Source organism: Crinia signifera, chromosome 11 (assembly GCF_055691185.1).
Source record: "Crinia signifera chromosome 11, ASM5569118v1, whole genome shotgun sequence".
In the NCBI taxonomy this organism is placed as follows: Eukaryota; Metazoa; Chordata; class Amphibia; order Anura; family Myobatrachidae; genus Crinia; species Crinia signifera.
In genome coordinates, this window is record NC_139227.1 from 63990913 (window position 1) to 64017208 (window position 26296).

Consider the following 26296-nt stretch of genomic DNA (forward strand, 5'->3'; position numbering starts at 1 on the left):
GGTGGCAGCAGCCCCCTTTAACTCCAAATCGAGAGGAGTGGCAATTTTAATAGCATCTCATTTGCAATATGAAATAAATACAGTGATAACTGACAAAGCAGGAAGGTATATAATTGTTGATATCTGTATAGAAAAAACGAGATACATATTATGTTCCCTGTATGCGCCGAATGTATATGATAAAAATTTTTTACTTAAGGTAATAGCGATTCTGAGCCCGTATATTACATGCAATCTGATAATTAATGGCGACTTTAATCTAGTTACATCAAACTATATGGATAGGAATCTCTATAGGGCAAAGAGACATCCAATACCTAGTTTAGGGATGAAATGGTTCTGTGAACAACTAAAACTGGTAGATATCTGGAGAGCTGCACATCCAATAGAAAGAGAATTCACATGCCATTCCAAAGTATATGATTCACTATCAAGGATTGATTATGTACTATGCTCAGAGTCGCTGTTCCCGAAAGTACTAGCAACAGAAATAGAAACAATAGTTATATCAGATCATGCGGTGGTATGGGCCAAGATAGTAGCAATACAAGATAAGGGTCCATATAGACAATGGAGATTCCCAGTGGCCCTAAGTAAAACAATTAAATTTAAGGAAAAATTAAAAGCAGCATGGGTGGAGTACAGGGAAAACAACAAAAAAGAAGCAGAGGAAAACATTCAAAACTTCTGGCAGGCGGCGAAGGCAGTGTTAAGGGGAACAATAATAGCACATGAATCACAGAGTAAAAAACAATTTAGAACATCATATAAAGAAGTACAACAAAACCTGACAGCAGCCTTCCAAAAATTTAAAGAAAATCCGACCCTTTTAGCAAAACAAGATTTAGTATTGGCCAGACAAAAATTTGAAAACAATCTACAAGAAATAGGAGATAAATATATATTTCAAAAAGATGCTAGATTTCATAAATTGGGTGATAGAACAGGAAGGATACTATCCAACCTCCTTAAGGCCCCACAGACAACAAAAATAATCTCAGCTCTGAAAGGCCAAGGAGGAATAAAAACAGGAAACAGACAAATAGTAGGAATATTCCGAGAATTCTATGAAGAAATATACACAGACGATCAACCAGATAATATAGGAAAAAATATATTCTGGAGTAAAATAACTTTACCCCAAGCGCCCCAGGATTTAACAGATAAAATAGTATCTCCGATAACAAATTTAGAAGTACAGCAGGCCATAAAAGCACTTAAAATAAATAAAGCCCCCGGCCCAGATGGGTTCACGGGAGAATTTTATAAAATCTTGGTGGACGACATCTCAGAAGAACTGACAAATTTTCTGAACTCAATACTGAAGTTGCAGAAAGTCCCAAAATTTTTTAACATGGCGCTTATAAAATTACTTCCGAAAAAAGACAGGGATCCAATTTTACCAGGCTCATATCGCCCGATTTCATTATTAAATGTGGACTATAAAATTTTTACTAAAATCCTTGCAGACAGAATGAAAATATATATGCCAAACCTAGTAAATAAAGATCAGACAGGATTCATCTGGGGGAGACATTCGACCTGCAATATAAGAAAAGTAATGGCAGCAGCTCAATGGCTAGAGCAAAAGCAGAACAAGAGTCCAAATATATTAATGGCAATAGACGCCGAAAAGGCCTTTGATATGTTGTCCTGGGACCATCTCATGGAAACATTAAAAAGATTTGGCTTTTCAGAAACTTTTATAGAAATTTTGAAAGCAATATATAGAGGGTCGCAATCCCAAATCCTATGTAATGGATATTTATCGGACCCAATTAACATCAAAAGAGGAACCAGGCAAGGGTGCCCAATGTCCCCACTGCTATTTGCCCTGGCAATAGAGCCCCTGGCCATAGCGCTGAGAACAAATAAAGAATTTAGAGGGATAACAATAGGCAATCAGGAGATTAAAACCTCTCTGTTTGCCGATGACCTACTACTTTTTGTCTCAGACCCAGAATTCTCAATGCCAAATATACATAAGACAATCGAGCAATTTGAAACATTTGCAGGCTATAAGGTTAATCAGAGCAAATCCGAGATATTAAGTCTAGGGGGGACAATTATACCAACAGCTTTACAGCAAGCGTACCCCCAATATAAATATGCCCCTAAAGCAATAAAATACCTGGGAGTGAGAGTTACCCCTAAAAACGCAGATTTATATAAGAATAACTTCTCCCCAGTAATCAAAAAAATAATAAAACAATTAAAAAATTGGAATAGTCTTCCTATATCCCTTCTGGGTCGAGCGGCCGTAATTAAGGCAGTGGCCTTTCCTAAACTGGCTTATTTAATCCAGATGATCCCGATGAGTATCTCAAAAGGAGATATCCAAAGTTGCAATAAAGCTTTCCTAAAATTTCTATGGGCGGGAAAAAGAACAAGAATAGCCCAAAAAAAACTTCGATTAAAATGGGAAGAAGGGGGACTGGCTATCCCTGATATAGAATTGTTTGCCTTAGCGGTCTCATTTAGATATATATCAGACTGGATTCTGCGAAGATCGATATACACAAACTTCGATCTAGAAGAAACGTTAGTAGCACCATATTCATTAAGTGCATTATTGCACACACCAAGAAATAAAATCCCATTGGGTATAAGATCAAACCTGATATTCTCATCGGCCCATTCGGCATGGATAAAAATACATAAATGCCTACAAACTTCATATACTAAATCGAAATATATTCCAATACAGGGAAACCCCCTCTTCATCCCAGCCATGGAAAATAAAATATTCAAAGAATGGGGAAAAAAGGGAATCATGGAAATCAAAGATGTGTACGACCCGGGAGGAGAAATATATACTTATCAAAGCCTGACAGAGAAATTTAATCTAGAAACATCACAATTTTACATGTATTTGCAATTAAGACACTACACTCAGAGTATAATGAATCCCTTAAACACAAAAGTGAATAATTTAGAATGCAAAAAAATAGAGAATTTATTAAAAAAGAAAACTCCTTACAAAACCAAATTTCTATATTGGGAATTAGTTATGAGCAAAACACAAAAGGTATGGGAAACACTACAAAAGGCTTGGGAGAAAGACTTCCCAGAAGGGAATAAAGTAATAGAAAGGTTCACACACATAGGGAAGGCACTGAGAGTACTGCCTTCTGCAATGCTCCAAGAGGTGCACTTCCGCACACTACATAGAACATATATTTCACAAGGGCAACGAAAATATATGACACAAGAAGAAGAGGGCATATGCCCAAAATGTAAAGCACCAAATGCACTTTTTAAACACAATTTTTGGGAATGCACGAAAATTAAACGATATTGGTATAAAGTAATAAATTATATAAATCACATTTTCCGATTGCAAGTGGGTCTTGACTATAGAGCACTTTTATGGGCAGAATTTTCTGGGTGGGATCTAAGTCACTATGGAAGAGACTTAATTCCAATTATAACGATAATTGTAACACTTGCAAAAAAAACAAAATTGAGAAATTGGACAATCAAAGCCCCCCCCAGATTAGATTCCATGAGAAATAGTTTAATGAAAACCCTGTATATGGAAAAATATAATGCGGTAATGGAGCCAAAGACAGGAGGAAAGAGATTTTATAATAGATGGGGAAGTTTTATTGAAACATTAGAAACACAAACGCAACATCAAATTATAGCCCCCTTTAAAGGAACGAAGTGGTATAGAAGACTAATAGAAGACTAATGGAAGGAAAAAAAAAAAAAAAAAAAAGAGACCAAATAGAGGTATACCCAAATAACAAATAAGGAAAAAGAACAGGAAATCCTAGTCTGACTTCCCTCCCCTCCCCCCCTCCCGTCCCCTCCCCCCCTCCCGTCCCCCCCCCCCCCTCCGCCCTTCCCTCCTCCCCCCCCCCTTCCCTTCCCGTAGATGTTGTGTAATGTAATGGTATGGATTATGTATGTACTAGGTTTGACATTCACATGTATTGTATGATGTTAAAACTATTTTTTTTATGTGGAAAAGCAATAAAAATTAATTTAAAAGAAAAGACTTTTTCTCATTTTGTTTTTATATTAATACTTAAACTTTGCAAAAAATAATAGCTAGTATAGACTCATGTAAGTGTCAAGGACATTTACTCTTAAGCTTAGTGAAACATAAATCAGAGTCTTAGAGCAACATTTTAAATGCACTGTTTATGTAAAATGCATTGCATGTTTCCTTGATATTTCATCAAATAGTTATTATTTAAGATGGATACAATTTTTCATTGGTGTCATTCTTTTTTTTTATTTGGATTTTTTACAAATGACACTCTCCAATCCCATTATCAGTTCATTAGCATACATATTTCTGCAGATTTAAGTCCAGTTGGAAAGTATCTGCATGCATGTGTTGCCATAGAAAATATTTACATATAGTCTTATGCATGTTCTTATAAATACAGGAAAGTATTCATATTCTAAAAGTACCTGGTTTAGAAAGAAATCCATTGTGAAAAATGATGTTGATTATCTAAGATTTGTTCAATTCTTCAATAAAACATTCTTTGGATTTCTTCACCTTGATTGTATATTATGTTTGCAACAAGCTTTAAAAACTTCACATATCTGGCAGGATTTGATTTTGAATGGGTATACCCTAATGGAGAATGAGTTCATTACCTCAACCACGTGGCCAAAGTTACCTGAACAATGTCGACATAATAAACTACTGTTATAAAATAAAATAAATTATTCCTTGAAGTGGAGGTAACGTGTTACAATATTTCCTTAAAGGCTGTAACATTAAATGCAATTTTGGAAAATACAGCACCTACTGTAGTTGAGGTTTATGTAAAATGAAGTTATAATGATTTATAAGCTAGTCTTTCCATGTGATTGAAAAGCAACACGTAGTTGGCAGGATTTGAACCTACGCGGGGAGACCCCAATGGATTTCAATTCCATCGCCTTAACCACTCGGCCACAACTACCTTACTTGTGGCATAGTTCAAAAATTTGAGCTCAATAATAAATAATCATATTTCTAGTTGAAATAAATTACCAATGCAATTTTACACAGGTTTTTTTTGCTATATTAGCAGATACACTTTGGCAAATATAATAGCTGATATAGATTAATGTAAAATGTAGGCGTCAAGGACATTTAATCTTGTGCATTATGAAACAGTCCATCACCTCATGCACTTGGCCACAGCTACCTGAACAGTACAGACATAATAACTTGGTGTTAAAAATTTATAGTTTTTTTTTAATTTGCTGAAATGGAGGTAACATGTTACAACATTTCATTAAAAGTTGTAACTTTAAAATCCATTTTGGAAAATTTAGCACCTAGTGGAGTTATATGGAAAAGTAAGTTTTAATGATTTAGAAGTTTAAATTTACATTTGATTGAAAGTTACACGTAGTTGGCAGGATTTGAACCTGCGCGGGGAACCCCCAATGGATTTCGAGTCCATCGCCTTAACCACTCAGCCACAACTACCTGACTAGCAGTTTACTGAAAACATTGAGAGCAGATATATTGTTTCAGATTTCTAGTTGGCAGAAAAAAACAATAGACTTTTTCTCATTTTGTTTTTATATTAATACTTAAACTTTGCAAAAAATAATAGCTAGTATAGACTCATGTAAGTGTCAAGGACATTTACTCTTAAGCTTAGTGAAACATAAATCAGAGTCTTAGAGCAACATTTTAAATGCACTGTTTATGTAAAATGCATTGCATGTTTCCTTGATATTTCATCAAATAGTTATTATTTAAGATGGATACAATTTTTCATTGGTGTCATTCTTTTTTTTATTTGGATTTTTTACAAATGACACTCTCCAATCCCATTATCAGTTCATTAGCATACATATTTCTGCAGATTTAAGTCCAGTTGGAAAGTATCTGCATGCATGTGTTGCCATAGAAAATATTTACATATAGTCTTATGCATGTTCTTATAAATACAGGAAAGTATTCATATTCTAAAAGTACCTGGTTTAGAAAGAAATCCATTGTGAAAAATGATGTTGATTATCTAAGATTTGTTCAATTCTTCAATAAAACATTCTTTGGATTTCTTCACCTTGATTGTATATTATGTTTGCAACAAGCTTTAAAAACTTCACATATCTGGCAGGATTTGATTTTGAATGGGTATACCCTAATGGAGAATGAGTTCATTACCTCAACCACGTGGCCAAAGTTACCTGAACAATGTCGACATAATAAACTACTGTTATAAAATAAAATAAATTATTCCTTGAAGTGGAGGTAATGTGTTACAATATTTCCTTAAAGGCTGTAACATTAAATGCAATTTTGGAAAATACAGCACCTACTGTAGTTGAGGTTTATGTAAAATGAAGTTATAATGATTTATAAGCTAGTCTTTCCATGTGATTGAAAAGCAACACGTAGTTGGCAGGATTTGAACCTACGCGGGGAGACCCCAATGGATTTCAATTCCATCGCCTTAACCACTCGGCCACAACTACCTTACTTGTGGCATAGTTCAAAAATTTGAGCTCAATAATAAATAATCATATTTCTAGTTGAAATAAATTACCAATGCAATTTTACACAGTTTTTTTTGCTATATTAGCAGATACACTTTGGCAAATATAATAGCTGATATAGATTAATGTAAAATGTAGGCGTCAAGGACATTTAATCTTGTGCATTATGAAACAGTCCATCACCTCATGCACTTGGCCACAGCTACCTGAACAGTACAGACATAATAACTTGGTGTTAAAAATTTATAGTTTTTTTTTAATTTGCTGAAATGGAGGTAACATGTTACAACATTTCATTAAAAGTTGTAACTTTAAAATCCATTTTGGAAAATTTAGCACCTAGTGGAGTTATATGGAAAAGTAAGTTTTAATGATTTAGAAGTTTAAATTTACATTTGATTGAAAGTTACACGTAGTTGGCAGGATTTGAACCTGCGCGGGGAACCCCCAATGGATTTCGAGTCCATCGCCTTAACCACTCGGCCACAACTACCTGACTAGCAGTTTACTGAAAACATTGAGAGCAGATATATTGTTTCAGATTTCTAGTTGGCAGAAAAAAACAATAGACTTTTTCTCATTTTGTTTTTATATTAATACTTAAACTTTGCAAAAAATAATAGCTAGTATAGACTCATGTAAGTGTCAAGGACATTTACTCTTAAGCTTAGTGAAACATAAATCAGAGTCTTAGAGCAACATTTTAAATGCACTGTTTATGTAAAATGCATTGCATGTTTCCTTGATATTTCATCAAATAGTTATTATTTAAGATGGATACAATTTTTCATTGGTGTCATTCTTTTTTTTATTTGGATTTTTTACAAATGACACTCTCCAATCCCATTATCAGTTCATTAGCATACATATTTCTGCAGATTTAAGTCCAGTTGGAAAGTATCTGCATGCATGTGTTGCCATAGAAAATATTTACATATAGTCTTATGCATGTTCTTATAAATACAGGAAAGTATTCATATTCTAAAAGTACCTGGTTTAGAAAGAAATCCATTGTGAAAAATGATGTTGATTATCTAAGATTTGTTCAATTCTTCAATAAAACATTCTTTGGATTTCTTCACCTTGATTGTATATTATGTTTGCAACAAGCTTTAAAAACTTCACATATCTGGCAGGATTTGATTTTGAATGGGTATACCCTAATGGAGAATGAGTTCATTACCTCAACCACGTGGCCAAAGTTACCTGAACAATGTCGACATAATAAACTACTGTTATAAAATAAAATAAATTATTCCTTGAAGTGGAGGTAACGTGTTACAATATTTCCTTAAAGGCTGTAACATTAAATGCAATTTTGGAAAATACAGCACCTACTGTAGTTGAGGTTTATGTAAAATGAAGTTATAATGATTTATAAGCTAGTCTTTCCATGTGATCGAAAAGCAACACGTAGTTGGCAGGATTTGAACCTACGCGGGGAGACCCCAATGGACTTCAAGTCCATCGCCTTAACCACTCGGCCACAACTACCTTACTTGTGGCATAGTTCAAAAATTTGAGCTCAATAATAAATAATCATATTTCTAGTTGAAATAAATTACCAATGCAATTTTACACAGGTTTTTTTTGCTATATTAGCAGATACACTTTGGCAAATATAATAGCTGATATAGATTAATGTAAAATGTAGGCGTCAAGGACATTTAATCTTGTGCATTATGAAACAGTCCATCACCTCATGCACTTGGCCACAGCTACCTGAACAGTACAGACATAATAACTTGGTGTTAAAAATGTATAGTTTTTTTTTAATTTGCTGAATTGGAGGTAACATGTTACAACATTTCATTAAAAGTTGTAACTTTAAAATCCATTTTGGAAAATTTAGCACCTAGTGGAGTTATATGGAAAAGTAAGTTTTAAAGATTTAGAAGTTTAAATTTACATTTGATTGAAAAGTTACACGTAGTTGGCAGGATTTGAACCTGCGCGGGGAACCCCCAATGGATTTCGAGTCCATCGCCTTAACCACTCAGCCACAACTACCTGACTAGCAGTTTACTGAAAACATTGAGAGCAGATATATTGTTTCAGATTTCTAGTTGGCAGAAAAAAACAATAGACTTTTTCTCATTTTGTTTTTATATTAATACTTAAACTTTGCAAAAAATAATAGCTAGTATAGACTCATGTAAGTGTCAAGGACATTTACTCTTAAGCTTAGTGAAACATAAATCAGAGTCTTAGAGCAACATTTTAAATGCACTGTTTATGTAAAATGCATTGCATGTTTCCTTGATATTTCATCAAATAGTTATTATTTAAGATGGATACAATTTTTCATTGGTGTCATTCTTTTTTTTATTTGGATTTTTTACAAATGACACTCTCCAATCCCATTATCAGTTCATTAGCATACATATTTCTGCAGATTTAAGTCCAGTTGGAAAGTATCTGCATGCATGTGTTGCCATAGAAAATATTTACATATAGTCTTATGCATGTTCTTATAAATACAGGAAAGTATTCATATTCTAAAAGTACCTGGTTTAGAAAGAAATCCATTGTGAAAAATGATGTTGATTATCTAAGATTTGTTCAATTCTTCAATAAAACATTCTTTGGATTTCTTCACCTTGATTGTATATTATGTTTGCAACAAGCTTTAAAAACTTCACATATCTGGCAGGATTTGATTTTGAATGGGTATACCCTAATGGAGAATGAGTTCATTACCTCAACCACGTGGCCAAAGTTACCTGAACAATGTCGACATAATAAACTACTGTTATAAAATAAAATAAATTATTCCTTGAAGTGGAGGTAACGTGTTACAATATTTCCTTAAAGGCTGTAACATTAAATGCAATTTTGGAAAATACAGCACCTACTGTAGTTGAGGTTTATGTAAAATGAAGTTATAATGATTTATAAGCTAGTCTTTCCATGTAATTGAAAAGCAACACGTAGTTGGCAGGACCCCAATGGATTTCAAGTCCATCGCCTTAACCACTCGGCCACAACTACCTTACTTGTGGCATAGTTCAAAAATTTGAGCTCAATAATAAATAATCATATTTCTAGTTGAAATAAATTACCAATGCAATTTTACACAGTTTTTTTTTGCTATATTAGCAGATACACTTTGGCAAATATAATAGCTGATATAGATTAATGTAAAATGTAGGCGTCAAGGACATTTAATCTTGTGCATTATGAAACAGTCCATCACCTCATGCACTTGGCCACAGCTACCTGAACAGTACAGACATAATAACTTGGTGTTAAAAATTTATAGTTTTTTTTTAATTTGCTGAAATGGAGGTAACATGTTACAACATTTCATTAAAAGTTGTAACTTTAAAATCCATTTTGGAAAATTTAGCACCTAGTGGAGTTATATGGAAAAGTAAGTTTTAATGATTTAGAAGTTTAAATTTACATTTGATTGAAAGTTACACGTAGTTGGCAGGATTTGAACCTGCGCGGGGAACCCCCAATGGATTTCGAGTCCATCGCCTTAACCACTCGGCCACAACTACCTGACTAGCAGTTTACCGAAAACATTGAGAGCAGATATATTGTTTCAGATTTCTAGTTGGCAGAAAAAAACAATAGACTTTTTCTCGGACTTCCGGTTCCTGTAGCATGGAGTAGGCTGCAGGGAGAGCGAGCTCCGTTATCCCCCCCCCTCTCGAAAGGACAGCGAGGAAGCCTACCTCCAAGCAATGCAGCAATGAAAAGGATACCTACAAGATTCCCCCCCCTCCTCTAACAAGAACTTTAAAAAACTACGGGGAAAACTGAGTTCTCTGCCGGTAACAGCTGACTGACACAACTGAAGCGGCAGCGATCGAGCCCAATCATACCTGGAGACAGCCCGGGCTGACAGTTTGCCGGTGGCTGAGACGCGGTGAGTTGTGACGCGAGACGGCAAGCGGCAACAGACGGAGAGCGGGTGGTTGAAGCCAGGCGGAACCCCAGCGAGGGATTGCATCCCCCGCCGGACAGAGAAGCTTCAACACCGACCGGAAGTGACGAGGATCGGTGACGCGGCGCCGCGCCGCACGGAGAACCACTGCAGACGGAGACCGGGCAGCTGAAGCCGGGTGGAACTCCCAGTGAGGGACTGCATCCCCGCCGGGTAGAGACGCAGAGTGGTGGCGCTGCGCTACACGGAGACCCACATACGGGATCGAGAGGACGGAGAGACCCTCCCCGGTGACCAGAGCAACAGCAGCCGAAGGCGGAGACAACCCGCAGGCACCCTTCAAACTGCCACCACGCATATACACTCCAGTGCGAGAAGAGAGGTAACAACTGATCCAAAACATTCAAGACTTGGTTACTGCGGCTGCTTAGAGTTGAAACAGACACTCACCCCCATTATCTCTAAGCCCTGTTTTCTGTCGATATTAAAACCTATAAAACATATAAAAGAGCTGCATAGAAGCTTATAAGAATTAAAGGCAAATGAGAAAGAGAGCACCTACAAAAACCACAGATATTGAACCCCGGCAGGACAATAACACCAGTAATATATGAATCTTGCCCAAATCCGATAGAAACGGATAAACCGTACCAGGAAGAACATCTGGGGAGAATAATAAACTGATAGACATCTATTTTACCCCCTTTAAAAGACTCACGGTACCAGGGTTTTACAAGTTTTTGTTATATGGAGAGATTTCTCTCGCCTACAATGCCGACAAAAGCCCAAAAGGAAAGGTTAGAGCGGGAACGGACTCGCCAAGCAGCAAACATGTCCACGCACAATCCTAGCGGCAGTAAACCGACAAGGAAATCAAGTGGCGTGGGGAACTCCAGTACCCACGAAGATTCCCTCTCACCTACCCCAAAACAAGATAAAAATGGAGAGGATTACCAAATGATGATTCAAGCTATTAAGCAAACACTTGAACCACTGCTAAAAGTACAAGCAGAAGTTATGAAACAAGCAGTGGAAGAAATCAAAGGACAGGTGACACAGATTGCCGGCCGGGTCCAAGAAATGGAACAAAAAGTGGGAGACTTATTCCAAGACACAGCCCTGCTAAAAACACAGATGGCAGAAATGCAGAAGGCCTATCAGGCGATAAGCACAAAGCTAGAGGATTCAGAAAATAGAGCAAGAAGAAAAAACCTCAGAATTATTGGGATCCCAGAATCTGTGAAAGGCCCCCCACTTTTTTCCTTTCTGAAAAAAACCCTCCCAGAACTCTTGGAGATTCAAGCAAGTTGTGCAGACCTGGTAATCGAAAGGGCACACAGATTGGGGAAAATTAGAGAAGAAGATGAAGAGAGAGCGCGCCCGAGACCAGTAATTTTCAAATGCCTGAACTTCTTACATAAAGAAATAATCTGGAAAGCTTCAAGGAAAAAACATAATTTAAAATGGGAAGAAAATCAGATTTTATTGTTTCAGGATTATTCCGTCGACGTATCAAAAGCCAGAAGAGAATTCAGCCCGATATGCTCAGACCTGATAAAGACTGGGAGAAAGTTTATATTGATGTATCCAGCACGCCTTCGTCTATTGGAAGATGGAACTTATAAAGATTTCCTGAACCCAGGAGAAGCAAAGGCTTACTTAAGCCAAACGAGAAAACCAGAATAAACTACTCCCCACTTGCAGACAAAAGGGCAATAAAAGAAAAGGATAAGTGGGTGGTGGCTAGAAACGAGGGAGGAAAAGGGAGGGAGGGAAAAAAAAAAAAGGGAAAAAAAAAAAAAAAAGGGAAAAAAAAAAAAAAGAGAGAGAGATGGGCAATCCTAATAGGAAACAATGTATTAAAAAATAGAGAGGGGAGGGTTAGGAGCTTCAACTCCACGAGACGACAGAGCGGCGGCGAGGATAAGAATAAAATCTAGTGCCAACGCACACCCCGCACCCGCTCTGCCGCCTCTAAGGAAGTCTATTGATGGAAATTACAGCCAATGAGGAGGCATGTTCCCGGAGGGGAAAATGCCAAGGGGGGCACCCCTATCTCATTGCAGCGAGAATGTTGTAAAAATGATCTTATGTTTTGTATGTATAATACCCTAATGTTTCCCCACTCCCAGTTAGATAGGATTCCGAGCAGTAAACACCGAGGGTTATGCCCCACCCGACTTCGACATGCCAGGTCTTAAATTTGGCACATGGAACGTAGGAGGAATAAATTCCCCGGACAAAAGAAAAAAGGTCCTGACACATTTGAATAGATTGCATATTGAAATAGCTTGCCTGCAAGAGACACATTTAAAGGAAAATGAAAAAGAAAAGTTAAATATGATGAGGAGAAAAGTGGTGGCAGCAGCCCCCTTTAACTCCAAATCGAGAGGAGTGGCAATTTTAATAGCATCTCATTTGCAATATGAAATAAATACAGTGATAACTGACAAAGCAGGAAGGTATATAATTGTTGATATCTGTATAGAAAAAACGAGATACATATTATGTTCCCTGTATGCGCCGAATGTATATGATAAAAAATTTTTACTTAAGGTAATAGCGATTCTGAGCCTGTATATTACATGCAATCTGATAATTAATGGCGACTTTAATCTAGTTACATCAAACTATATGGATAGGAATCTCTATAGGGCAAAGAGACATCCAATACCTAGTTTAGGGATGAAATGGTTCTGTGAACAACTAAAACTGGTAGATATCTGGAGAGCTGCACATCCAATAGAAAGAGAATTCACATGCCATTCCAAAGTATATGATTCACTATCAAGGATTGATTATGTACTATGCTCAGAGTCGCTGTTCCCGAAAGTACTAGCAACAGAAATAGAAACAATAGTTATATCAGATCATGCGGTGGTATGGGCCAAGATAGTAGCAATACAAGATAAGGGTCCATATAGACAATGGAGATTCCCAGTGGCCCTAAGTAAAACAATTAAATTTAAGGAAAAATTAAAAGCAGCATGGGTGGAGTACAGGGAAAACAACAAAAAAGAAGCAGAGGAAAACATTCAAAACTTCTGCCAGGCGGCGAAGGCAGTGTTAAGGGGAACAATAATAGCACATGAATCACAGAGGAAAAAACAATTTAGAACATCATATAAAGAAGTACAACAAAACCTGACAGCAGCCTTCCAAAAATTTAAAGAAAATCCGACCCTTTTAGCAAAACAAGATTTAGTATTGGCCAGACAAAAATTTGAAAACAATCTACAAGAAATAGGAGATAAATATATATTTCAAAAAGATGCTAGATTTCATAAATTGGGTGATAGAACAGGAAGGATACTATCCAACCTCCTTAAGGCCCCACAGACAACAAAAATAATCTCAGCTCTGAAAGGCCAAGGAGGAATAAAAACAGGAAACAGACAAATAGTAGGAATATTCCGAGAATTCTATGAAGAAATATACACAGACGATCAACCAGATAATATAGGAAAAAATATATTCTGGAGTAAAATAACTTTACCCCAAGCGCCCCAGGATTTAACAGATAAAATAGTATCTCCGATAACAAATTTAGAAGTACAGCAGGCCATAAAAGCACTTAAAATAAATAAAGCCCCCGGCCCAGATGGGTTCACGGGAGAATTTTATAAAATCTTGGTGGACGACATCTCAGAAGAACTGACAAATTTTCTGAACTCAATACTGAAGTTGCAGAAAGTCCCAAAATTTTTTAACATGGCGCTTATAAAATTACTTCCGAAAAAAGACAGGGATCCAATTTTACCAGGCTCATATCGCCCGATTTCATTATTAAATGTGGACTATAAAATTTTTACTAAAATCCTTGCAGACAGAATGAAAATATATATGCCAAACCTAGTAAATAAAGATCAGACAGGATTCATCTGGGGGAGACATTCGACCTGCAATATAAGAAAAGTAATGGCAGCAGCTCAATGGCTAGAGCAAAAGCAGAACAAGAGTCCAAATATATTAATGGCAATAGACGCCGAAAAGGCCTTTGATATGTTGTCCTGGGACCATCTCATGGAAACATTAAAAAGATTTGGCTTTTCAGAAACTTTTATAGAAATTTTGAAAGCAATATATAGAGGGTCGCAATCCCAAATCCTATGTAATGGATATTTATCGGACCCAATTAACATCAAAAGAGGAACCAGGCAAGGGTGCCCAATGTCCCCACTGCTATTTGCCCTGGCAATAGAGCCCCTGGCCATAGCGCTGAGAACAAATAAAGAATTTAGAGGGATAACAATAGGCAATCAGGAGATTAAAACCTCTCTGTTTGCCGATGACCTACTACTTTTTGTCTCAGACCCAGAATTCTCAATGCCAAATATACATAAGACAATCGAGCAATTTGAAACATTTGCAGGCTATAAGGTTAATCAGAGCAAATCCGAGATATTAAGTCTAGGGGGGACAATTATACCAACAGCTTTACAGCAAGCGTACCCCCAATATAAATATGCCCCTAAAGCAATAAAATACCTGGGAGTGAGAGTTACCCCTAAAAACGCAGATTTATATAAGAATAACTTCTCCCCAGTAATCAAAAAAATAATAAAACAATTAAAAAATTGGAATAGTCTTCCTATATCCCTTCTGGGTCGAGCGGCCGTAATTAAGGCAGTGGCCTTTCCTAAACTGGCTTATTTAATCCAGATGATCCCGATGAGTATCTCAAAAGGAGATATCCAAAGTTGCAATAAAGCTTTCCTAAAATTTCTATGGGCGGGAAAAAGAACAAGAATAGCCCAAAAAAAACTTCGATTAAAACGGGAAGAAGGGGGACTGGCTATCCCTGATATAGAATTGTTTGCCTTAGCGGTCTCATTTAGATATATATCAGACTGGATTCTGCGAAGATCGATATACACAAACTTCGATCTAGAAGAAACGTTAGTAGCACCATATTCATTAAGTGCATTATTGCACACACCAAGAAATAAAATCCCATTGGGTATAAGATCAAACCTGATATTCTCATCGGCCCATTCGGCATGGATAAAAATACATAAATGCCTACAAACTTCATATACTAAATCGAAATATATTCCAATACAGGGAAACCCCCTCTTCATCCCAGCCATGGAAAATAAAATATTCAAAGAATGGGGAAAAAAGGGAATCATGGAAATCAAAGATGTGTACGACCCGGGAGGAGAAATATATACTTATCAAAGCCTGACAGAGAAATTTAATCTAGAAACATCACAATTTTACATGTATTTGCAATTAAGACACTACACTCAGAGTATAATGAATCCCTTAAACACAAAAGTGAATAATTTAGAATGCAAAAAAATAGAGAATTTATTAAAAAAGAAAACTCCTTACAAAACCAAATTTCTATATTGGGAATTAGTTATGAGCAAAACACAAAAGGTATGGGAAACACTACAAAAGGCTTGGGAGAAAGACTTCCCAGAAGGGAATAAAGTAATAGAAAGGTTCACACACATAGGGAAGGCACTGAGAGTACTGCCTTCTGCAATGCTCCAAGAGGTGCACTTCCGCACACTACATAGAACATATATTTCACAAGGGCAACGAAAATATATGACACAAGAAGAAGAGGGCATATGCCCAAAATGTAAAGCACCAAATGCACTTTTTAAACACAATTTTTGGGAATGCACGAAAATTAAACGATATTGGTATAAAGTAATAAATTATATAAATCACATTTTCCGATTGCAAGTGGGTCTTGACTATAGAGCACTTTTATGGGCAGAATTTTCTGGGTGGGATCTAAGTCACTATGGAAGAGACTTAATTCCAATTATAACGATAATTGTAACACTTGCAAAAAAAACAAAATTGAGAAATTGGACAATCAAAGCCCCCCCCAGATTAGATTCCATGAGAAATAGTTTAATGAAAACCCTGTATATGGAAAAATATAATGCGGTAATGGAGCCAAAGACAGGAGGAAAGAGATTTTATAATAGATGGGGAAGTTTTATTGAAACATTAGAAACACAAACGCAACATCAAATTATAGCCCCCTTTAAAGGAACGAAGTGGTATAGAAGACTAATAGAAGACTAATGGAAGGAAAAAAAAAAAAAAAAAAAAAGAGACCAAATAGAGGTATACCCAAATAACAAATAAGGAAAGAGAACAGGAAATCCTAGTCTGACTTCCCTCCCCTCCCCCCCTCCCGTCCCCCCCCCCTCCGCCCTTCCCTCCTCCCCCCCCCCTTCCCTTCCCGTAGATGTTGTGTAATGTAATGGTATGGATTATGTATGTACTAGGTTTGACATTCACATGTATTGTATGATGTTAAAACTATTTTTTTTATGTGGAAAAGCAATAAAAATTAATTTAAAAGAAAAGACTTTTTCTCATTTTGTTTTTATATTAATACTTAAACTTTGCAAAAAATAATAGCTAGTATAGACTCATGTAAGTGTCAAGGACATTTACTCTTAAGCTTAGTGAAACATAAATCAGAGTCTTAGAGCAACATTTTAAATGCACTGTTTATGTAAAATGCATTGCATGTTTCCTTGATATTTCATCAAATAGTTATTATTTAAGATGGATACAATTTTTCATTGGTGTCATTCTTTTTTTTATTTGGATTTTTTACAAATGACACTCTCCAATCCCATTATCAGTTCATTAGCATACATATTTCTGCAGATTTAAGTCCAGTTGGAAAGTATCTGCATGCATGTGTTGCCATAGAAAATATTTACATATAGTCTTATGCATGTTCTTATAAATACAGGAAAGTATTCATATTCTAAAAGTACCTGGTTTAGAAAGAAATCCATTGTGAAAAATGATGTTGATTATCTAAGATTTGTTCAATTCTTCAATAAAACATTCTTTGGATTTCTTCACCTTGATTGTATATTATGTTTGCAACAAGCTTTAAAAACTTCACATATCTGGCAGGATTTGATTTTGAATGGGTATACCCTAATGGAGAATGAGTTCATTACCTCAACCACGTGGCCAAAGTTACCTGAACAATGTCGACATAATAAACTACTGTTATAAAATAAAATAAATTATTCCTTGAAGTGGAGGTAACGTGTTACAATATTTCCTTAAAGGCTGTAACATTAAATGCAATTTTGGAAAATACAGCACCTACTGTAGTTGAGGTTTATGTAAAATGAAGTTATAATGATTTATAAGCTAGTCTTTCCATGTGATTGAAAAGCAACACGTAGTTGGCAGGATTTGAACCTATGCGGGGAGACCCCAATGGATTTCAATTCCATCGCCTTAACCACTCGGCCACAACTACCTTACTTGTGGCATAGTTCAAAAATTTGAGCTCAATAATAAATAATCATATTTCTAGTTGAAATAAATTACCAATGCAATTTTACACAGTTTTTTTTGCTATATTAGCAGATACACTTTGGCAAATATAATAGCTGATATAGATTAATGTAAAATGTAGGCGTCAAGGACATTTAATCTTGTGCATTATGAAACAGTCCATCACCTCATGCACTTGGCCACAGCTACCTGAACAGTACAGACATAATAACTTGGTGTTAAAAATTTATAGTTTTTTTTTAATTTGCTGAAATGGAGGTAACATGTTACAACATTTCATTAAAAGTTGTAACTTTAAAATCCATTTTGGAAAATTTAGCACCTAGTGGAGTTATATGGAAAAGTAAGTTTTAATGATTTAGAAGTTTAAATTTACATTTGATTGAAAGTTACACGTAGTTGGCAGGATTTGAACCTGCGCGGGGAACCCCCAATGGATTTCGAGTCCATCGCCTTAACCACTCGGCCACAACTACCTGACTAGCAGTTTACTGAAAACATTGAGAGCAGATATATTGTTTCAGATTTCTAGTTGGCAGAAAAAAACAATAGACTTTTTCTCATTTTGTTTTTATATTAATACTTAAACTTTGCAAAAAATAATAGCTAGTATAGACTCATGTAAGTGTCAAGGACATTTACTCTTAAGCTTAGTGAAACATAAATCAGAGTCTTAGAGCAACATTTTAAATGCACTGTTTATGTAAAATGCATTGCATGTTTCCTTGATATTTCATCAAATAGTTATTATTTAAGATGGATACAATTTTTCATTGGTGTCATTCTTTTTTTTATTTGGATTTTTTACAAATGACACTCTCCAATCCCATTATCAGTTCATTAGCATACATATTTCTGCAGATTTAAGTCCAGTTGGAAAGTATCTGCATGCATGTGTTGCCATAGAAAATATTTACATATAGTCTTATGCATGTTCTTATAAATACAGGAAAGTATTCATATTCTAAAAGTACCTGGTTTAGAAAGAAATCCATTGTGAAAAATGATGTTGATTATCTAAGATTTGTTCAATTCTTCAATAAAACATTCTTTGGATTTCTTCACCTTGATTGTATATTATGTTTGCAACAAGCTTTAAAAACTTCACATATCTGGCAGGATTTGATTTTGAATGGGTATACCCTAATGGAGAATGAGTTCATTACCTCAACCACGTGGCCAAAGTTACCTGAACAATGTCGACATAATAAACTACTGTTATAAAATAAAATAAATTATTCCTTGAAGTGGAGGTAACGTGTTACAATATTTCCTTAAAGGCTGTAACATTAAATGCAATTTTGGAAAATACAGCACCTACTGTAGTTGAGGTTTATGTAAAATGAAGTTATAATGATTTATAAGCTAGTCTTTCCATGTGATCGAAAAGCAACACGTAGTTGGCAGGATTTGAACCTACGCGGGGAGACCCCAATGGATTTCAAGTCCATCGCCTTAACCACTCGGCCACAACTACCTTACTTGTGGCATAGTTCAAAAATTTGAGCTCAATAATAAATAATCATATTTCTAGTTGAAATAAATTACCAATGCAATTTTACACAGGTTTTTTTTGCTATATTAGCAGATACACTTTGGCAAATATAATAGCTGATATAGATTAATGTAAAATGTAGGCGTCAAGGACATTTAATCTTGTGCATTATGAAACAGTCCATCACCTCATGCACTTGGCCACAGCTACCTGAACAGTACAGACATAATAACTTGGTGTTAAAAATGTATAGTTTTTTTTTAATTTGCTGAATTGGAGGTAACATGTTACAACATTTCATTAAAAGTTGTAACTTTAAAATCCATTTTGGAAAATTTAGCACCTAGTGGAGTTATATGGAAAAGTAAGTTTTAAAGATTTAGAAGTTTAAATTTACATTTGATTGAAAAGTTACACGTAGTTGGCAGGATTTGAACCTGCGCGGGGAACCCCCAATGGATTTCGAGTCCATCGCCTTAACCACTCAGCCACAACTACCTGACTAGCAGTTTACTGAAAACATTGAGAGCAGATATATTGTTTCAGATTTCTAGTTGGCAGAAAAAAACAATAGACTTTTTCTCATTTTGTTTTTATATTAATACTTAAACTTTGCAAAAAATAATAGCTAGTATAGACTCATGTAAGTGTCAAGGACATTTACTCTTAAGCTTAGTGAAACATAAATCAGAGTCTTAGAGCAACATTTTAAATGCACTGTTTATATAAAATGCATTGCATGTTTCCTTGATATTTCATCAAATAGTTATTATTTAAGATGGATACAATTTTTCATTGGTGTCATTCTTTTTTTTATTTGGATTTTTTACAAATGACACTCTCCAATCCCATTATCAGTTCATTAGCATACATATTTCTGCAGATTTAAGTCCAGTTGGAAAGTATCTGCATGCATGTGTTGCCATAGAAAATATTTACATATAGTCTTATGCATGTTCTTATAAATACAGGAAAGTATTCATATTCTAAAAGTACCTGGTTTAGAAAGAAATCCATTGTGAAAAATGATGTTGATTATCTAAGATTTGTTCAATTCTTCAATAAAACATTCTTTGGATTTCTTCACCTTGATTGTATATTATGTTTGCAACAAGCTTTAAAAACTTCACATATCTGGCAGGATTTGATTTTGAATGGGTATACCCTAATGGAGAATGAGTTCATTACCTCAACCACGTGGCCAAAGTTACCTGAACAATGTCGACATAATAAACTACTGTTATAAAATAAAATAAATTATTCCTTGAAGTGGAGGTAACGTGTTACAATATTTCCTTAAAGGCTGTAACATTAAATGCAATTTTGGAAAATACAGCACCTACTGTAGTTGAGGTTTATGTAAAATGAAGTTATAATGATTTATAAGCTAGTCTTTCCATGTGATTGAAAAGCAACACGTAGTTGGCAGGATTTGAACCTACGCGGGGAGACCCCAATGGATTTCAAGTCCATCGCCTTAACCACTCGGCCACAACTACCTTACTTGTGGCATAGTTCAAAAATTTGAGCTCAATAATAAATAATCATATTTCTAGTTGAAATGAATTACCAATGCAATTTTACACAGGTTTTTTTTGCTATATTAGCAGATACACTTTGGCAAATATAATAGCTGATATAGATTAATGTAAAATGTAGGCGTCAAGGACATTTAATCTTGTGCATTATGAAACAGTCCATCACCTCATGCACTTGGCCACAGCTACCTGAACAGTACAGACATAATTACTTGGTGTTAAAAATTTATAGTTTTTTTTTATTTTGCTGAAATGGAGGTAACATGTTACAACATTTCATTAAAAGTTGTAACTTTAAAATCCATTTTGGAAAATTTAGCACCTAGTGGAGTTATATGGAAAAGTAAGTTTTAATGATTTAGAAGTTTAAATTTACATTTGATTGAAAAGTTACACGTAGTTGGCAGGATTTGAACCTGCGCGGGGAACCCCCAATGGATTTCGAGTCCATCACCTTAACCACTCGGCCACAACTACCTGACTAGCAGTTTACCGAAAACATTGAGAGCAGATATATTGTTTCAGATTTCTAGTTGGCAGAAAAAAACAATAGACTTTTTCTTATTTTGTTTTTATATTAATACTTAAACTTTGCAAAAAATAATAGCTAGTATAGACTCATGTAAGTGTCAAGAACATTTACTCTTAAGCTTAGTGAAACATAAATCAGAGTCTTAGAGCAACATTTTAAATGCACTGTTTATGTAAAATGCATTGCATGTTTCCTTGATATTTCATCAAATAGTTATTATTTAAGATGGATACAATTTTTCATTGGTGTCATTCTTTTTTTTATTTGGATTTTTTACAAATGACACTCTCCAATCCCATTATCAGTTCATTAGCATACATATTTCTGCAGATTTAAGTCCAGTTGGAAAGTATCTGCATGCATGTGTTGCCATAGAAAATATTTACATATAGTCTTATGCATGTTCTTATAAATACAGGAAAGTATTCATATTCTAAAAGTACCTGGTTTAGAAAGAAATCCATTGTGAAAAATGATGTTGATTATCTAAGATTTGTTCAATTCTTCAATAAAACATTCTTTGGATTTCTTCACCTTGATTGTATATTATGTTTGCAACAAGCTTTAAAAACTTCACATATCTGGCAGGATTTGATTTTGAATGGGTATACCGTAATGGAGAATGAGTTCATTACCTCAACCACGTGGCCAAAGTTACCTGAACAATGTCGACATAATAAACTACTGTTATAAAATAAAATAAATTATTCCTTGAAGTGGAGGTAACGTGTTACAATATTTCCTTAAAGGCTGTAACATTAAATGCAATTTTGGAAAATACAGCACCTACTGTAGTTGAGGTTTATGTAAAATGAAGTTATAATGATTTATAAGCTAGTCTTTCCATGTGATTGAAAAGCAACACGTAGTTGGCAGGATTTGAACCTACGCGGGGAGACCCCAATGGATTTCAAGTCCATCGCCTTAACCACTCGGCCACAACTACCTTACTTGTGGCATAGTTCAAAAATTTGAGCTCAATAATAAATAATCATATTTCTAGTTGAAATAAATTACCAATGCAATTTTACACAGTTTTTTTTTGCTATATTAGCAGATACACTTTGGCAAATATAATAGCTGATATAGATTAATGTAAAATGTAGGCGTCAAGGACATTTAATCTTGTGCATTATGAAACAGTCCATCACCTCATGCACTTGGCCACAGCTACCTGAACAGTACAGACATAATAACTTGGTGTTAAAAATTTATAGTTTTTTTTTAATTTGCTGAAATGGAGGTAACATGTTACAACATTTCATTAAAAGTTGTAACTTTAAAATCCATTTTGGAAAATTTAGCACCTAGTGGAGTTATATGGAAAAGTAAGTTTTAATGATTTAGAAGTTTAAATTTACATTTGATTGAAAGTTACACGTAGTTGGCAGGATTTGAACCTGCGCGGGGAACCCCCAATGGATTTCGAGTCCATCGCCTTAACCACTCGGCCACAACTACCTGACTAGCAGTTTACCGAAAACATTGAGAGCAGATATATTGTTTCAGATTTCTAGTTGGCAGAAAAAAACAATAGACTTTTTCTCATTTTGTTTTTATATTAATACTTAAACTTTGCAAAAAATAATAGCTAGTATAGACTCATGTAAGTGTCAAGGACATTTACTCTTAAGCTTAGTGAAACATAAATCAGAGTCTTAGAGCAACATTTTAAATGCACTGTTTATGTAAAATGCATTGCATGTTTCCTTGATATTTCATCAAATAGTTATTATTTAAGATGGATACAATTTTTCATTGGTGTCATTCTTTTTTTTATTTGGATTTTTTACAAATGACACTCTCCAATCCCATTATCAGTTCATTAGCATACATATTTCTGCAGATTTAAGTCCAGTTGGAAAGTATCTGCATGCATGTGTTGCCATAGAAAATATTTACATATAGTCTTATGCATGTTCTTATAAATACAGGAAAGTATTCATATTCTAAAAGTACCTGGTTTAGAAAGAAATCCATTGTGAAAAATGATGTTGATTATCTAAGATTTGTTCAATTCTTCAATAAAACATTCTTTGGATTTCTTCACCTTGATTGTATATTATGTTTGCAACAAGCTTTAAAAACTTCACATATCTGGCAGGATTTGATTTTGAATGGGTATACCCTAATGGAGAATGAGTTCATTACCTCAACCACGTGGCCAAAGTTACCTGAACAATGTCGACATAATAAACTACTGTTATAAAATAAAATAAATTATTCCTTGAAGTGGAGGTAACGTGTTACAATATTTCCTTAAAGGCTGTAACATTAAATGCAATTTTGGAAAATACAGCACCTACTGTAGTTGAGGTTTATGTAAAATGAAGTTATAATGATTTATAAGCTAGTCTTTCCATGTGATCGAAAAGCAACACGTAGTTGGCAGGATTTGAACCTACGCGGGGAGACCCCAATGGATTTCAAGTCCATCGCCTTAACCACTCGGCCACAACTACCTTACTTGTGGCATAGTTCAAAAATTTGAGCTCAATAATAAATAATCATATTTCTAGTTGAAATAAATTACCAATGCAATTTTACACAGGTTTTTTTTGCTATATTAGCAGATACACTTTGGCAAATATAATAGCTGATATAGATTAATGTAAAATGTAGGCGTCAAGGACATTTAATCTTGTGCATTATGAAACAGTCCATCACCTCATGCACTTGGCCACAGCTACCTGAACAGTACAGACATAATAACTTGGTGTTAAAAATGTATAGTTTTTTTTTAATTTGCTGAATTGGAGGTAACATGTTACAACATTTCATTAAAAGTTGTAACTTTAAAATCCATTTTGGAAAATTTAGCACCTAGTGGAGTTATATGGAAAAGTAAGTTTTAAAGATTTAGAAGTTTAAATTTACATTTGATTGAAAAGTTACACGTAGTTGGCAGGATTTGAACCTGCGCGGGGAACCCCCAATGGATTTCGAGTCCATCACCTTAACCACTCGGCCACAACTACCTGACTAGCAGTTTACCGAAAACATTGAGAGCAGATATATTGTTTCAGATTTCTAGTTGGCAGAAAAAAACAATAGACTTTTTCTTATTTTGTTTTTATATTAATACTTAAACTTTGCAAAAAATAATAGCTAGTATAGACTCATGTAAGTGTCAAGGACATTTACTCTTAAGCTTAGTGAAACATAAATCAGAGTCTTAGAGCAACATTTTAAATGCACTGTTTATGTAAAATGCATTGCATGTTTCCTTGATATTTCATCAAATAGTTATTATTTAAGATGGATACAATTTTTCATTGGTGTCATTCTTTTTTTTATTTGGATTTTTTACAAATGACACTCTCCAATCCCATTATCAGTTCATTAGCATACATATTTCTGCAGATTTAAGTCCAGTTGGAAAGTATCTGCATGCATGTGTTGCCATAGAAAATATTTACATATAGTCTTATGCATGTTCTTATAAATACAGGAAAGTATTCATATTCTAAAAGTACCTGGTTTAGAAAGAAATCCATTGTGAAAAATGATGTTGATTATCTAAGATTTGTTCAATTCTTCAATAAAACAGTCTTTGGATTTCTTCACCTTGATTGTATATTATGTTTGCAACAAGCTTTAAAAACTTCACATATCTGGCAGGATTTGATTTTGAATGGGTATACCCTAATGGAGAATGAGTTCATTACCTCAACCACGTGGCCAAAGTTACCTGAACAATGTCGACATAATAAACTACTGTTATAAAATAAAATAAATTATTCCTTGAAGTGGAGGTAACGTGTTACAATATTTCCTTAAAGGCTGTAACATTAAATGCAATTTTGGAAAATACAGCACCTACTGTAGTTGAGGTTTATGTAAAATGAAGTTATAATGATTTATAAGCTAGTCTTTCCATGTGATCGAAAAGCAAGACGTAGTTGGCAGGATTTGAACCTACGCGGGGAGACCCCAATGGATTTCAAGTCCATCGCCTTAACCACTCGGCCACAACTTTCAATCAAATGTAAATTTAAACTTCTAAATCATTAAAACTTACTTTTCCATATAACTCCACTAGGTGCTAAATTTTCCAAAATGGATTTTAAAGTTACAACTTTTAATGAAATGTTGTAACATGTTACCTCCATTTCAGCAAATTAAAAAAAAACTATAAATTTTTAACACCAAGTTATTATGTCTGTACTGTTCAGGTAGCTGTGGCCAAGTGCATGAGGTGATGGACTGTTTCATAATGCACAAGATTAAATGTCCTTGACGCCTACATTTTACATTAATCTATATCAGCTATTATATTTGCCAAAGTGTATCTGCTAATATAGCAAAAAAAAACTGTGTAAAATTGCATTTTGAATGGGTATACCCTAATGGAGAATGAGTTCATTACCTCAACCACGTGGCCAAAGTTACCTGAACAATGTCGACATAATAAACTACTGTTATAAAATAAAATAAATTATTCCTTGAAGTGGAGGTAACGTGTTACAATATTTCCTTAAAGGCTGTAACATTAAATGCAATTTTGGAAAATACAGCACCTACTGTAGTTGAGGTTTATGTAAAATGAAGTTATAATGATTTATAAGCTAGTCTTTCCATGTGATCGAAAAGCAAGACGTAGTTGGCAGGATTTGAACCTACGCGGGGAGACCCCAATGGATTTCAAGTCCATCGCCTTAACCACTCGGCCACAACTACCTTACTTGTGGCATAGTTCAAAAATTTGAGCTCAATAATAAATAATCATATTTCTAGTTGAAATAAATTACCAATGCAATTTTACACAGGTTTTTTTTGCTATATTAGCAGATACACTTTGGCAAATATAATAGCTGATATAGATTAATGTAAAATGTAGGCGTCAAGGACATTTAATCTTGTGCATTATGAAACAGTCCATCACCTCATGCACTTGGCCACAGCTACCTGAACAGTACAGACATAATAACTTGGTGTTAAAAATGTATAGTTTTTTTTTTAATTTGCTGAATTGGAGGTAACATGTTACAACATTTCATTAAAAGTTGTAACTTTAAAATCCATTTTGGAAAATTTAGCACCTAGTGGAGTTATATGGAAAAGTAAGT

At 34.8% G+C, this 26296-nt stretch overlaps 19 non-coding genes across 19 annotated transcripts; all 19 read right to left on the bottom strand.

The window, feature by feature from the left end:
* Positions 1–4846: 4846 nt before the first annotated feature.
* On the bottom strand, positions 4847–4928 carry TRNAS-UGA (transfer RNA serine (anticodon UGA)). Its single transcript has one exon. It is a non-coding gene; the product is annotated as a tRNA-Ser (tRNA).
* Positions 4929–5361: 433 nt separating this feature from the next.
* On the bottom strand, positions 5362–5443 carry TRNAS-CGA (transfer RNA serine (anticodon CGA)). The gene has a single exon. It is a non-coding gene; the product is annotated as a tRNA-Ser (tRNA).
* Positions 5444–6362: 919 nt separating this feature from the next.
* TRNAS-UGA (transfer RNA serine (anticodon UGA)) lies at positions 6363–6444 on the bottom strand. Its single transcript has one exon. It is a non-coding gene; the product is annotated as a tRNA-Ser (tRNA).
* Positions 6445–6876: 432 nt separating this feature from the next.
* Positions 6877–6958, bottom strand: TRNAS-CGA (transfer RNA serine (anticodon CGA)). The gene has a single exon. It is a non-coding gene; the product is annotated as a tRNA-Ser (tRNA).
* Positions 6959–7877: 919 nt separating this feature from the next.
* On the bottom strand, positions 7878–7959 carry TRNAS-UGA (transfer RNA serine (anticodon UGA)). Its single transcript has one exon. It is a non-coding gene; the product is annotated as a tRNA-Ser (tRNA).
* Positions 7960–8393: 434 nt separating this feature from the next.
* Positions 8394–8475, bottom strand: TRNAS-CGA (transfer RNA serine (anticodon CGA)). Its single transcript has one exon. It is a non-coding gene; the product is annotated as a tRNA-Ser (tRNA).
* A 1414-nt stretch (positions 8476–9889) lies between these two features.
* TRNAS-CGA (transfer RNA serine (anticodon CGA)) lies at positions 9890–9971 on the bottom strand. Its single transcript has one exon. It is a non-coding gene; the product is annotated as a tRNA-Ser (tRNA).
* A 7571-nt stretch (positions 9972–17542) lies between these two features.
* Positions 17543–17624, bottom strand: TRNAS-UGA (transfer RNA serine (anticodon UGA)). Its single transcript has one exon. It is a non-coding gene; the product is annotated as a tRNA-Ser (tRNA).
* Positions 17625–18056: 432 nt separating this feature from the next.
* Positions 18057–18138, bottom strand: TRNAS-CGA (transfer RNA serine (anticodon CGA)). Its single transcript has one exon. It is a non-coding gene; the product is annotated as a tRNA-Ser (tRNA).
* A 919-nt stretch (positions 18139–19057) lies between these two features.
* TRNAS-UGA (transfer RNA serine (anticodon UGA)) lies at positions 19058–19139 on the bottom strand. Its single transcript has one exon. It is a non-coding gene; the product is annotated as a tRNA-Ser (tRNA).
* A 434-nt stretch (positions 19140–19573) lies between these two features.
* Positions 19574–19655, bottom strand: TRNAS-CGA (transfer RNA serine (anticodon CGA)). The gene has a single exon. It is a non-coding gene; the product is annotated as a tRNA-Ser (tRNA).
* A 919-nt stretch (positions 19656–20574) lies between these two features.
* TRNAS-UGA (transfer RNA serine (anticodon UGA)) lies at positions 20575–20656 on the bottom strand. The gene has a single exon. It is a non-coding gene; the product is annotated as a tRNA-Ser (tRNA).
* A 434-nt stretch (positions 20657–21090) lies between these two features.
* On the bottom strand, positions 21091–21172 carry TRNAS-CGA (transfer RNA serine (anticodon CGA)). Its single transcript has one exon. It is a non-coding gene; the product is annotated as a tRNA-Ser (tRNA).
* Positions 21173–22091: 919 nt separating this feature from the next.
* Positions 22092–22173, bottom strand: TRNAS-UGA (transfer RNA serine (anticodon UGA)). The gene has a single exon. It is a non-coding gene; the product is annotated as a tRNA-Ser (tRNA).
* Positions 22174–22606: 433 nt separating this feature from the next.
* On the bottom strand, positions 22607–22688 carry TRNAS-CGA (transfer RNA serine (anticodon CGA)). The gene has a single exon. It is a non-coding gene; the product is annotated as a tRNA-Ser (tRNA).
* A 919-nt stretch (positions 22689–23607) lies between these two features.
* On the bottom strand, positions 23608–23689 carry TRNAS-UGA (transfer RNA serine (anticodon UGA)). The gene has a single exon. It is a non-coding gene; the product is annotated as a tRNA-Ser (tRNA).
* Positions 23690–24123: 434 nt separating this feature from the next.
* On the bottom strand, positions 24124–24205 carry TRNAS-CGA (transfer RNA serine (anticodon CGA)). Its single transcript has one exon. It is a non-coding gene; the product is annotated as a tRNA-Ser (tRNA).
* Positions 24206–25124: 919 nt separating this feature from the next.
* TRNAS-UGA (transfer RNA serine (anticodon UGA)) lies at positions 25125–25207 on the bottom strand. Its single transcript has one exon. It is a non-coding gene; the product is annotated as a tRNA-Ser (tRNA).
* Positions 25208–25825: 618 nt separating this feature from the next.
* On the bottom strand, positions 25826–25907 carry TRNAS-UGA (transfer RNA serine (anticodon UGA)). Its single transcript has one exon. It is a non-coding gene; the product is annotated as a tRNA-Ser (tRNA).
* Between the last annotated feature and the right edge of the window lie 389 nt (positions 25908–26296).